Source organism: Drosophila takahashii, chromosome 3L (assembly GCF_030179915.1).
Source record: "Drosophila takahashii strain IR98-3 E-12201 chromosome 3L, DtakHiC1v2, whole genome shotgun sequence".
NCBI classification, from domain to species: domain Eukaryota; kingdom Metazoa; phylum Arthropoda; class Insecta; order Diptera; family Drosophilidae; genus Drosophila; species Drosophila takahashii.
Window position 1 is genome coordinate 22716451 of NC_091680.1, and position 14077 is coordinate 22730527.

At 39.4% G+C, this 14077-nt stretch overlaps 1 protein-coding gene across 1 annotated transcript in view; it reads right to left on the bottom strand.

Moving 5' to 3' along the window:
* Positions 1-14077, bottom strand: part of LOC108057958 (frizzled-2) — a 99279-nt gene that overhangs the window by 70032 nt on the left and 15170 nt on the right. Inside the window, exon 3 of the mRNA XM_017142429.3 lies at positions 3326-3370. The gene's annotated coding sequence lies outside the window, so the exon portion shown is untranslated. The remainder of the gene's footprint in view (positions 1-3325; positions 3371-14077) is intronic.

A 14077-nucleotide genomic window follows, 5' to 3' on the forward strand; every position in this document is an offset into this window, starting at 1 on the left:
AGTTTTTTAATCAACCGATTTGTTGGTGTTATCCATTTTAAACGTTCAAATAAGTCGAATAAACGTATGATTTCAAAGGTAGTCCGAAGCAAGGTATTATCTCGTCCTTAGACCCGATAGACTTTTATCAAATAAGCCAAGCACATGACACCACAAACCCGCTTCCACTTGATTGCTGCTTTCCCGGATGCTGTTGGTTTTTCTTGCCAGGCTTTTAGAGCCGAGTCGCAGGGGCAGTCATCCGTCAGAAGTTGGCAGTTGGAAGTTGGAGCAGCAACCCCGACGCCATATTGAATTTTCCTCTATGGCGCCCACCCATGTGGAGGTCCTTGAATGTGCGTTTGTATCTGCGGCTGTTCTGTTTTCATCCCACCTTGTTGCTGCCTGTCGCACACACATCAACGGCAGCAACAGCAGCAGCAACTCCAGCAACATCTACAGCAGCAACAGCAACATCGTCGCTGACATCGCTAACGCTTCTGGGATTTTTGGACCATAAGCGAGTGAGAGGGAGATGCCAAATGGCAACTCTGTGCATAATTTTGCGCCTTGTTGTCATGTTTCAGGACTCCTGTCCTGGCTCCTTGTATGCACGTGCGTGTGTGCTTTCGTTGGGCCTTGTAAAATGTAAATAAATACGCAGAGACAAGACCGAAGGGGAAATCTCTTTTGTTTGGTTAGTTAGATTATTTAAAAGGTTTATGCGGCAGCAATAAGTCACAAAAGGTTAGTCCTAAAAATGTTTAAATTATATGCTACTTATTTATTTGTTTATTATTTTAAGAATAAATTATTAATGCTTTATTGATTAAAACATTAAAACGAAAAATGAGTTCCAAATATATTGCCTAATCTAATATAGTGGTTGAATCTTAAACTTTAACATTTCAAGAACAGGAACCTTTTTTCTCCTTACGTGCACAAAGATATGAAAGGAAACATGGCCTTCAAAAAGTATGCAACAAAAAAAATGTCCTATAAGCAAACCCTATTCCGGAGTCTATTATAAATTAAATTTTGTTTTAATTATTCCAAAAATAAAATTTGTTCCAATATCATGACATTTTCTCCGCATAAACCATTTTAAAGTGCGTGCGCTTGAGGCAGGAGATTTGGGTGACGGGTCTGCAGGTCTGGTTTCAACGCCTTGTTGCGAAAACCTACTGGTTCCCTCCTGCTAACCCCAAAGGGGTTTTCTCTGAGCCCTGCCCCCAAATATTTACCTATTCCAAAGCCCACTTTTCTGAATGTTGTGCGTTGCTTACGCAGCTATCATTAGGCCAGAAACAACAGAGCCAAGACAAAAGGCCCCTCCTTCACAACTCGGATTCCTGGAGCTACCAAGTTAAGCGTCAAAAGTTTTGATAGCCTGTGAGCTGCCTACTCAAGTGACTTGGCCCCCTTTCCTTCGGTTTCAGTTTTCCTTTAAGTAACGCAGGCCGAGAAGCCAGTCGGCATTTTTCATTTTTAGTTGGGCAAATTTTTAACACAAAACTTTTATGTAAAATGACTTCCGAGATAAAAGTTTAAATTGTCAATTGAAAATGTTGTTTGGCAAAAGTTTTTTTGATTAATTTTCACAACGCTGCGTTGACAATGAAGCGATGGGCGGAAAAGTGAAGAGGGAAAATTCAGCGAATGCGGCACGAGGCAAACAAACAATTGAGCACATTAACGCTTAGAGATACACAGCAAAAAGGGAGGTGAAATGGAAGAACGAGGAAAGAAATGAAGAGACTACAGCTATTTGCATGTGAATGTGTTGAAATAGAATTTGATGACGAAAACAACAAACGAAAGTGAATAGCAAATAAATTAAAAGGAATAAAAGAGCGAGTTTGGGAATGAAAAGAAATAAAGTACAGGAATAAAATAATCATTGAAATAAAATATTATGGAACTTTAATGTAGTTACCTAACTTTAATGGGGATTTTCCGAATTTAACAACATTTTATGCTAACTTTGGTATATTTGAATTTATTACAAACAAATTATTAAAGCTTATTCTTGGTCCTCTATTTCGGTATTAAACATACCAGAACCTAACTTTCTCGTTTAATTCAGCCCTTCCCAGATTCCATTCAATTCCGATTCACATATAATTTCTCTACACTTCCTGATGGTTTTTTTTTCGTGTCTCATCCTTTGTCAAGCTCATTGCCACTTGCCTCGACTTTTCCTCCCTTTGATTTAGTGTTCGGAAAGCCATTTTGTACAATTTCCACACGATTGATTTCGCAAATTTTCGCCGCAACAGAGTCTGCAGGCAATACAAGCCCCGAACCCCAATAATGCCCTCAAAAAGCGGCGAAAATACAGGTTCTACACTTGTAATGCCTTTTGCCCTGTAGCCACAATTACCCAAAAAGCCGAACCAATTCCCATTTCAGTCCCCAAAATCGACAACCACCCCTAGCTCACACACGCACACTCCCACATGCTACTTGGGGAGGATGGGTGGTTTGTTTCCTACGACTTATCGACTGGGAGATATCTCGGGTAATGCAATTAAATCGCTCCCCAAAATTTTCGGTTCGTCCGTTGGTTGGGCAATTCATAAATATTTTATTTGGCCATCACACCCTTTGACCTGCTCCATAAGTCCTCACCAAAAAACACGAAACATTATAAAACTGCGGGTAAAATAAAAATCATATAAGCTTCATTTACGCCAAAGAACACTCTAAACGGTTAAAAATAGGCTATTTTAGTTCATTCAAATTTTAAAAATACATTTTAGGTATTGTTATTTTCCTGACATATAAATGGTTATAAATCTGCGAGCCTAGTTATTTATTTACCATTAATCCAATCCTAGAATTTTAACCGCTTCTGTACTACGCACGCATATTGCGTATACGCCATCATGGCTATCTAATATGGATTTTTCGACGCTCCGTTCTTCATTATTACTTAACTCCCGGGCAATGGCAGTCAAATTGCTTTTCGGCCAAGCACTCTCTGTTCGGCCATCGCATTAGAGCTGCATAAAGTTTCCGGTTCGATGTCGTTCTGCTTTCAGCCCCCAACCGCCGAGATAAAGGGTTAAAAAGGTGCGGTTAGCCCGAGAGTCGCGGTTCCTCGGGTTGGAAAAGTCCAGACCGTGCCATCCAAACCAACCCCCAAAAAGCGGACACCAGCTGCATTTGCTTAGCTGTCTTCCTTGTTTGCTCTTCCTGCCAGTTAAACTTCCTTCCGTTGCTTTGATGTGCCAGAAATTAATTGCCTACAATTAGGCGCTCTGGCAAATGTCACTCACTCACTCAAAAAGAGGGGAACAACCCTTCCGTTTCCCAAGAAATACTAACAATTTTTGACACTTACCGTTGTTCCTGTTTATAGATGGCTTAAAGGCTTCCCGGCAAAGGTCTGCAAAGAGGGAAAAAATGGGTTTGTTAGTCCAAAGTTCGAGATGAAGTGACTCCTGAAAGCCGACAAAACACATGCCATTACATGGTCATACTTGTGCAGACTTGTGGAATGTCTGCCCATGTCACATGCCTCCCGACCACTGACCAGGGTCCAAGTCCAAAGTCCTGGCCAGAGCCCAAGAACCGGCTATAACAAGGGAAAAGTTCCACCAACTTTGCGTCGAGTGCCTTTTGCCTAATGAAAAGAGTCTGTCATTGACTAGAGGAAATGGAAAAGTTTTCATAGACCAGTCCCGAAAGTGGTAAGAAGGAGCCAAAAGCCTTGTCCAGTTATGGCCTGTGACAGGCAGTTACTTTGGTCTCCTTTTTTATTGAAATAAATAAAAGTAAATGATCGGGAATGGGTGGATAGCGAAGGCAAGTGCATTAAACGAAAGAAAGGCCGGCTTAAATATTCAACACCCGAAAATATCTATAAATCATTTTAAGTTGGCATTTGAAATAAATCTCTTCTTCTGAAAATAGCTTTTGTTAGAACTATACAAAATACTCATCTTTTTCATTAAAAAACCATTATACAAGTATTACTCTGAGGTACAAAAATGTATGTGTAAATATTCCATCTTTTGGCACTCATACCCTATCTGAAAATCTTTCCGCAAACCCTCGATTTGAAATGACCATTTCAAACCGACAGTAACTTGCGAAACTTGTTTCGTGCCAAACAGGAGTTACATTTATTTGCCCCGAATTTTTTGCTGGTATCTTATTTGGCTATATTGTTGGCCGAGTCCCTTGACATTTCTAATGGCGCATAGCGCACATATACAGACTGGCCAAGAGAGATTTATTATCAACTGTCATTGTCGGAGGCCCACACACACCCACAGATATATCTGTATCTTTTTGGCCACCCGCAATCATCTTCCCACTCTCTCAGGAGCCGCAAAACATTTGTTATAATCAAAAGTTCTTGACTGCGCGATGGCTGCTGCCTTGATTTCTCTATTGCTCTAGCCCCAGAAAAAATCAGAACTTCTCCGAAATAGTTTTTCTGATATTCTTCCGACCTCGAACGCAATTTGTTTGGCTTAAGGTTGACAGTTCAATAAGGCGGAATGCCTCTTTAATATCCATAAATAACCCCGCAAACAAAAAAGTTGCTACCTGAGGGCGCAGGGTTACTAATTACGCATACGCAACGCTGCCTTAGGGGTTGGAAAAGTTGTCGGAAAAGTTCCTTAACCTTCGGCGCCCTAATGCCATTTCCAATAACTCCTGCTGCAGTTCCCACAAACTAAAGGAAAAGTCGAAGAAGATGGCGAAAGCGGAGACATTTGCCAAAAATCCTTGCCTCGCCATATATCGTTTTAACATAATTTCTGTGGTAAAATTAACTTTATGAACTGTTGAATGGAACGAGGACGAAAACGAGGAAGAGAACCAGGACGAGAAAGAGAACAACCCTCGGAGGCAGTCTGCGAGTAGCTAGCGTGCGTCTCACAACCTGCCACTTAAAACAAATAACAAAGTTTTGCTTAACTTTGCTCTAGCTCCTGGTCCTCGTCCTCATCCTCGTCCTGCCCCTCGTCCTCCTGCCCACCACCTCATTCAGGCAGCTCTTGGGGGAAATTATGGCCAGACACAAAGCGAAAAGCGTCGTCAACGACGTCGAGCGGCTTTTGTCTTGGGCGGTACGGCATCTAGCAGGAAAATCATCCTCGACAAGGACTCCTCCTGCCCGTCTGGCGAGGAAGCGGTATCGCAAAGCAGCAAAGCTTCTCCTGATGGCAAAATTACATATGAAAGTGGATTTCATTAAAAAGAAGTTGGCTGCAGTGAAATATGGCAAGTAAAAGACATTTATCCAGGAGGACTTGTCTGTGGCCTAGCAGTGCTGACACGATTTAGCTAGATTTCATTGAAAAGACGGTCCTATTCCCTAGCTTTCCAAATACTGTTGCAAGTATTACAAAATTATTGAAGATTTTACAATTTTCTAATGTGAATTTAGGTATTCTTATCTTTTAGATATATATTTTTCTAGAAAGGAATATTTAAAATCCATTGATAAAAAATATGCTTCTCTTTTTTAAGCCTTAATATAGCCATTATTTCATCACCATACCAAACTAGCTACACGGCAGGATTTCCATCCTTTTGCAAGCCCTTGGACAGGTGACGATGCCATGGCGACAGGCAATAAGTGAATGCAAAATAGTTCGACGTTCTTCAGTTCTCACAGGCCCAAGCACTGGGAAACAAAAGAAATTTCCATCAAAATAAAACTGCTTCAAGACGCTCGCTAATTGGCTTTAATGGGAATGGGGGAAATAAATCCACTGAAGACCATGAAATATCATCAACCGTGAAGGTGTAAGAAAAATCGTAATGAGACGTTCGAGGCAAACACAATTGGCGGCATTTCAGTTTAGGGCAATTTCGTTAGGCAATATAGCGTTATGTGCGAAAGCCTTTTTCAACCGTTGAAGGAACCTCTTTGCCGAAAGAGTGAGGGCGTGTATATAAAAACGGCGCCAACTTCATGAATTTTGAATGAACGAAGAGGGCAGAAACTAATGCCAGGAAAAGCGGGTGTAGTTCCCTTTCACACCACCACTACCTCCCCAACGAAAAAAAAAATAAGGGAAAACTAAGCACGGGGGCATTTTCCCGCTGACACAAGACATGGAGGAGCCATCGTTTCCAACTTCCGACGACTACTAAGAGACGCCTAAACAGCTTCATTACTTTTATGGGGCTGACGGCGCGCTTCGTTGGCTCGCCATTGTCTGTTAGCCAGTTTGAATGTTTGGCTGTTTGGTTGTTTGGCTCGCTGGCTGTTTGTCTGGCCAGGCGCAAATTTGTTTGTGTAAATTAAATGAAATGACTGTAAAAATGCCAAATAAGCTAATTTGCGGTTAGTTTTTTTTGCTGCCTCCCGGAGTGTATATACAAACGGGGATGCAAAAAGACAAGGAACTTGGGTTCTCTCAAGTTTTGAGTTATGGGAGCATTAGTTAGGAGAAATTTTTAGGGTTGTCACAGAAATCTCTGTTCATTTTTTAGGGGGTCGTTTTTAAATCTCTCGGCAATGCAATTAGCACGAGAAATTTATAAACATTTCGATTTTTTACAAAAATATATAATTTGTTAGAAACAAATTTTCTTCAAAGTCGGTTTGCCAAAAGTGTCCCATGGTTTCGACCAAGTTAAGAGTTATAATACCATTAGTTTGGAGACCATTTTATTACTTGTTCCTCCAAACGATCAATCAGAGGGAACAAAATGGCTTGCCGCCATTGCTCACTTCCTTCATGCAACTTTTATAAGCCTCGAACGGAGTCACTCCAATTTGAGTTTAGTTCGTGCTGGGCTTTTTATATCCCCCGATGGTTTTGGTTCCGCTCTGTTCAGTTCAGTTCAGTTCAGTTGTTGTTGTGGTCACCACCAGTGTCTGGATGGTCATTTTCTGGACTCGACTCAACTCCACTCTGGTTGCATACTAAATGCAGAAAAGTCTTCCGTATCCTCCCACTTTTACAGCAACTCTGGTCATTTTTCTGCCTGGCCATGAATTTTGCATTAGAGTTTAGTTAAAGTGCAGCTGGTGCGAATCCCAAAGGGGGAGGGATCGGGTGAGATATGGTAAGCGTGGCGTTAGTCTTTTTTATACAGAATAGATATGGAGAGAATGCAAAACCACTGTCAGGGCCATTAACTATGTAAGAGGGGGTGTGATTTAAAGAGTTTAAAGTCGATTTAAGGGTTGCTGGCTAAAGTTTATAGGAAATTATGGAGCGAAACCTTATATTATGGGAAACCAGTAATTATTACAAACAAATCATTGAGTAAACCTAAACAAATACGTCAATTCTTTTAATTGCTGTGAAAAACTCAAACAAAAACCATTTAATATGATGATTGGATGCTTGATATAAATAAATTACTATTGGATTAACCCAAGACAAAGTTTCTTCATCTCTCCAACTATCAACGCATAACAACTTACTTGTCAGAAAGTTATATTCAAATCATAAACTTTAGTGACAGCTGCCGAGATAAGCTAATATAGCGGCCATTTTGCGACCCCGTTAATATTTATATGAAAATAATACCAAACTCAGCTTAGCCTCCAAATGAACCCAACTATTTTAGCCCCCAGTCGCTCATTAGTTTTCCCGATTGCCTGGAGGAACCTTCATTTCCCGGCTTTCCCCTGAATTGATAATGGGGAAATGTTTTCGCTCCTTTCCCGGGAAACAAACTCCAAGTGAGCGACAACAGCTGGGACAGAGTCCTGTTGGCTCCTTCAAATGAATTATAGCAACAACAAACTTTTGCATTATTTTATGAAATTTTTGTTTAACAAATTTGTTGCCGCTTGAAAGCCATGGAGTTTGTATTTGTGTTTGGGTGTTTTACTTAAATGTAAGCAGAATCAGAGGGGCACAAGTAACTCTCCTCGCCGTGCTGAAAAGTTGTTCAGTTTGTGTCACCCGGACACACCTGAGAGTCCTGGCGAAGGATGGGCCGAGGGATAGGATATCTGGCGCACATCGCGTCTTCTTCGCCGCCTCAGCCCTCGCCGTCGTCCTCGCCCTGTAAGTATGGTATTATAACTTTTTTCATGGCATAATTTATGCGCACTTTATGCAAATTTTTTCTATAAACCAACCAACGCTAATGCACAGTGAAAAATGAAAAAATGTATGATAAAAAGGTCTAACCAAGCCAGTTAAAAATAAAATAGGAATAAAAACATTTTCAAATTTGAATAATTAAATATTTTCCTAACCAACTAAATATCTTTTAGAACCATTTAGCTATATAATACATATCAGCAACGAATTTATTTACAACCATTTCTTGCAGTGTATAAACCATGCGTGTCCTGTATGTGCGCGTTGTTTTTGAAATGTAAAGTGTAAGCGGGTTTTGCTGTAAAAAAACAGATATTCAACATGGTGTGGAGTTAGCAAGAGAATCGGGAGGTAGATAGAAGAGCGCTTCGTAAACGCCAGTAATTATACATTTTTGCAAAAGTTCCTGCTGCCAGGTTCGACTTTTTGGCCCACCAATCCCGGCCGGGCGCTTATTTTTAATGAAAAAAGTTCCCCCAAACTGGGGGCTCTGTGGCCCGGGCAAGTTCTAATTGATTTTTAGATTGATATGCAAAGCAGCAGAGCCGAGCAGAGCAGAGCCTTCTCCTATCCCATCTACATTGCCCGTTGACAGAAAGTTTTGTGCCATGACGACGCCACTCCGAAAATCGCCACCATAGGCATATGAAATTTCAATTAAAATGCCGAAAACGAAATGCTAATGACCAGTTGATATGCAACTAATTTGCAATTTTATTTTATGTCCCCTATAATTTATCAATTTGCTTATCGCTCTGGGAACTGTTTCATTCGCTGGGAATTTCGTTTGGATAATTTACTTATTGCATTTTAGATTGTCCTGATTGGCAAAAGGATTTTTCGCATATTTTATGTGACTAAATATGCAATCTTTGAAATTCGGAAAAATTTTCATAAAAATTGTTTTCTATGCGAATTTTATGCATTAACTTAAACCTGAAATTATAATTTCATTTATTATAATAAAATGTTTTGTATATATTAGTTAACGTATGTACAGTGCAACACATAGAAACTTTAAATAATTAAAAAAAAAAATATTAAATTAAATTACATATTTTAAATATTTTACATTAAAGATAATGATCTATTTTATTTTTATTAACCTTATTCTCTCCCCCATCCTTTTCCCTCTTAATTCAACCGTCACTACCCTGAAACGTTAATTCCTGCCCATATACGATGGCCCATTTCAATTCATTGAGTGAGCTTTCCTTTCGGGCCGACTGAATTCAAATCCTCGCACCTGAGCTTCTACCCCGAATTCTCCTTCACCTTGGGGTCCTTAATTGAATTCGTGTAATTCGTCCGGCAACTCGCCTTTCCGCTCTTCTGCCTTTTCCTTCTCCTTTTCCTTCTCCTTTTCCTTATCCTTGTCTAGCGCTTTTCGTTTAATGAGGACTGACAGGCGACAAGCGTAATTAAATTTTATTTTACTCTTACATGCAAATTCTATGGGAGTTCTTTTTTAGTCACGTCGCTTTGTCTTCTCCCCGGGTCCTGATTTGATTTTCCGGGGTGGTATTATCTTAGTCAATCTCCATTTCGGGGGTAGACTTGGGTGTAATTTATGAGCTGACCAGCGGGTGGTGCGAAAGTGTAGCCCACAATTGCCCAACTTAAATTTTCACCACCCAAATTACTCCAAATTGAATTTGGCACACAAAAGCCTATTGATTCACCCTCCCCATTAAGCATACGCAGTGTGTGCGAGGTCTTTGAGCTTCTGCTGCTGACTATGATGGAAAATGCAAGTCTGTCGCTGACAATGACATATTATACTCATTTACACATTTTATGTACGTAGATATTGCTCTTGTCCATCCGTTAGAATATTTTTTATTCAGTTCTTGACTAAAGCAATTTGTATGCAAAATAGTCGTAAACAATTTCACATTCTCCCTGGGATGGAGGAAAAATAAGTCAAGTGCATTGACGAGTGACTTCTAATGACAGCGCCATGCTGATGATATGACATGCACAGAGCTAAAATATTGAAAAATAGGTCATTGATTTCAACTTTTATGTAAAATCATAAAAGAAAAAACAATTTGTGTAAATATTTCTTTTATAAACCATAATTGATTTAATTTTTACAAAATCAATAATTTCTAAATATGGATGTTACAAAAATTATGTATTTAACAATTTTTAAAAAAATGTGTTTAAGGCTTGGCGCATTGGCTTCAAAGTTTATCACTCATACGTACTGTTGCCTTTGACTAAAAAATTATTTTATTCTAGTTGGCGTGTTATTTTTCCCAGTTACCTGGGTCTCAATTGACATAAAAATCCATTTGCATTTCTCTTTCAACGGTTTCATGACGATACAACATACTTAGTTAAGTTCTAGCCACGAGAAAGGGATAGACACAAAGTGGGAGTGAAAGAGATGGAGTTCTGGGTGAGTGCGCTGAACAAGTCGGCAAATTCTTTTAATTAGCCCATTGCCTTTTATAGGCCAAAGCGACTGCATTTGCTTAGATCTCAAGTGGGCGGCCAAAGGCTAAAAAGGGGGCGAGGCAGCAGTTTGTAAAGAAAATACAATTTATTTGAGTTGCTTTAATTAGTTAAGTCGGGACTGCTTGAGGCGCTTGAACGGCTTTACTCTATAATGAAAAAGGAGATCTGAGAAAAAGAAGACTTGGTTGATAAATTTCGGTAATGTAAAATGGAATTAAATATTTAAACGGGTCAGTAAAAGGCTCTGTCTAGACATCGTTTTGCGTCAGTGAAAGTAGATCACATAATAGGAAATTCAATTAAACTTGATTCGGCGCATACCTAAATTTCTATCACAAAATATAACTTTTTTCAAAACATTCCATAATATAATTAATATAATATTAGGATTTTAATATGTGTACTATTTAATATATTTTTAACCCTAAAAAATAACCGTAGTATGCAATACTACTCACAAAAATATTTGGATAAATTTTAAATTATTTAAATTCTAAGTTTATAATTTATTCTGGCCATCTTTTTTCGTCCAGTAATTATGGTTTTTAAAGGGAATAGCGAATTCGATTTGTATTCAATCTGTAAACTAATTACATTCTCAGCTGAATTGGCCGTTTAGTTAGAGCTGACGCCATCGACATGGCGATTGATTTGCTTTCAGCGCGCCAATAAATGGTAATTAAGAAGGCGAAACTGTGTCGCACTGCACTTTGCTCTACATATATTTATATATATTTGTTCCCTCCCATAAATATTCACCCCCCTCAGTTCCATTATCAATCCGTTGACTATCTGAAGTCAGCTTGTCAGCAATAAATAGTCAAGTACATAATACTTATAATTTATTTTGCATATAAAAAGGAAATAAAAAATTCAAATTGCATATGGTCTACCCCTCTCCAACCCCCTCCCTCTTCTTTTGTATAAAAGACAGCCCCCCTTCCTCTCCCCACGCAATCGCACTTAGTTAGATTTATGGCAAAGTCAGTCGAGCAATTTGCGTGGGTAAACATGCACTAAAACTCAATTTAGAGGCGGATACAAGTACCAATTTTATATATCTATCTATAGTGTACTATGTATATGTATCTGGCGTATATATCTATGCACAGTTCTTGCAAATTGTATGCTGACACAGCATTGAGGCAGGCGCCCAATTTAATGCGATTTAAGCAAGAGCAGCGCAAATTGAGCGAGCCACTTGAATGAATGAATGAATGATGGACCCGGTTGCATGGGTGACTTCTCGAACAATATAACAATACAAATATAGTTGCGGGGAACGACTGTTTAATACCCTGATAAAATTATTTAAATTAAATATTTAGTTAAGAAATATTTAAAAGTTTATAAATGATTGTTATTTTTTAAAAAATTTTCAAAATATTTACTATAAATATTTATTTTTATTATTATTCATTGTTGTAAAATCCAAGCAGTCTCGTGTACCCTTTTTACCCTACACTAACCACAAGTTATTGCCGCAATGGCAATGATAACGATATAAGGCTGGCAAAGTCTTGCCAATCTGTCTAGGGCCTGCCTCACATTATTAAATTACAAACACTCACGAATCTGGTGTCTTCCTGCTGTCTCTTTCCCGCACTCTATACCGCTCTCTTTCCCTTTTTTAAGAACCCTCCCCTTCGCCTCCACCAATTAATCCCAACTGGATTTGGCATAAAGATAAAATGACGACCAGCCCAGTGAAGCTCTCGACTGTCGCTTCTGGCGCTCGAGGGCCATATTCCAATCCCCATCCAAGAACCATCAAGCGCCCCTCGCTTTGCCCCACCAGTTTTCCTCGCTTGACAATTTTCCAGCGCGTGGCGGAGCGGTTTTCCACCCAACCCGCCACTTGATACAAGCAGATAAGTCATTTTTATGTGACACTTTGCCTTAAATATTTCACATTTTTTGTGACCGCTTTTTTTCCTTTTGGGCGCCATTATATAACTAAGCCCCCATCCTCCTTGTAGATGTTTGGGCAATGACACTATTGTGTATTATAATGGATACTGCGCCTTTAATGGCTGACGATTCTGAGGCACTGATATGCCCAAGATGGCCCCCAATGACCTTCATAGCCAGTGGGTGGGACTTAACGCCCCGAGAAGCTGAATTTAGTCAAAGGAAACCTGAAATGGAAGTGAAATAATATCTTAGTTGGCCTGTGTCAACGTTAGTTTGCGATAATCTTGAGCTTTGCTGCTAATGCAGCAGTTTCGAAGTAGGTCATTCTGAGCAGGTGAATCCGGTAAAGTCACCTTAATCCCTGGGTTTTTAGGTTTACTGCGATGTTAAATGATGTAAATGGGTTAAGGAGCTGAAGGTCCTACCAAGTGTAAGCATAAATTTACACATTATGCTGAGCTATTTTAGATGAACATCAATTTACAAGATTAAATTACAATTTGTTGCCCAGTTTAAATCAAAAATGTTCCAATATTATTTTAAAGGTATACTTTTTAATAAACTAATGCTATTCATGGGAGATGGTAAACCATATTTCCCTTTAAATAAATAATAAATCTTCAACATTAATCTATAATTTAAATAAAATTGTCTCAATATCAAGCCCTTTTTCCTTAACCTTGAATATTATATTAAAATCGATCTTCCAGCATTAAGTATGCTTTATAAACTCTTAAAGAGCCCCAATCATTTCCGTCGCCTACTTTGACAACTCTTTTTACTGCGTTAATAATACCAGCCACCCCCGGTGCTTTAAACACCCAACGAGAGTTTCCATTTCAAGTTAATAATATTGCGTACCGCCAACGAATCGAGAGAAAAAAGCCTCTTAAAAAATTATCGACAACATTTTGCCCACGCAAATGAGAATTTCGAACGAGGCATGACAAAATTGAGCCTCTGTCAATTGATCTGCCTTCGATTCGGTGAAATCCCCACCGTATTTCCCCCACTTTTCGCCTCTGCCCATTGTAACTGGAGAATGATGTCGAGAAGGCGTTGAAATTGAAATTGTAGAACGACGAGGTCACCTCCCCGCAGCTCTCGAATAGCTCCCACCTGGCAAAAACAAAAACGTGAGCGGTACGCAGAGCTGGGGCTTAAAAGCAAAGTACCCACCTCATGGTAATGTAAACACGGCCCGAAAGGTGTGTGTAAATAATGCGTAAAAATAATAACCCAACAAAAACAGAAAAGCGTAATTTGTGTTGACTCTTTCAATTTCTGTATTGTCCAATCAAAATTTTCTGGTCAGAAAGGGGATCTCAAGTGTCGCAGTGTTCGGGGGTTTATAATTAAGCCAAAGCTGTTGAAATGTGCCCACACCATCCTCTCCATTCAATTAAATTTTCCAGCCGGCCACAAAATAAATGACTTTATTTTCCCCAATTTCGGTTTAGGTGCGAACGGCACAAAAAAAAACCAGTTGACCAACTACACACCCAACTTTGGCCAGAACGTGTCGGGTCTATTAAAAAGCAAACAAGTTGCAAAAATTGCCCAAATACAATCGCCGGCCTGCAATCAAATGTGCAAACTGTGGCAAGTGGCAAACGATCTGATGACAAATGAGATGGACTGGCCCACTATTTTGGCGCTGATGACCCACTTGCTCCGCGTTTGGT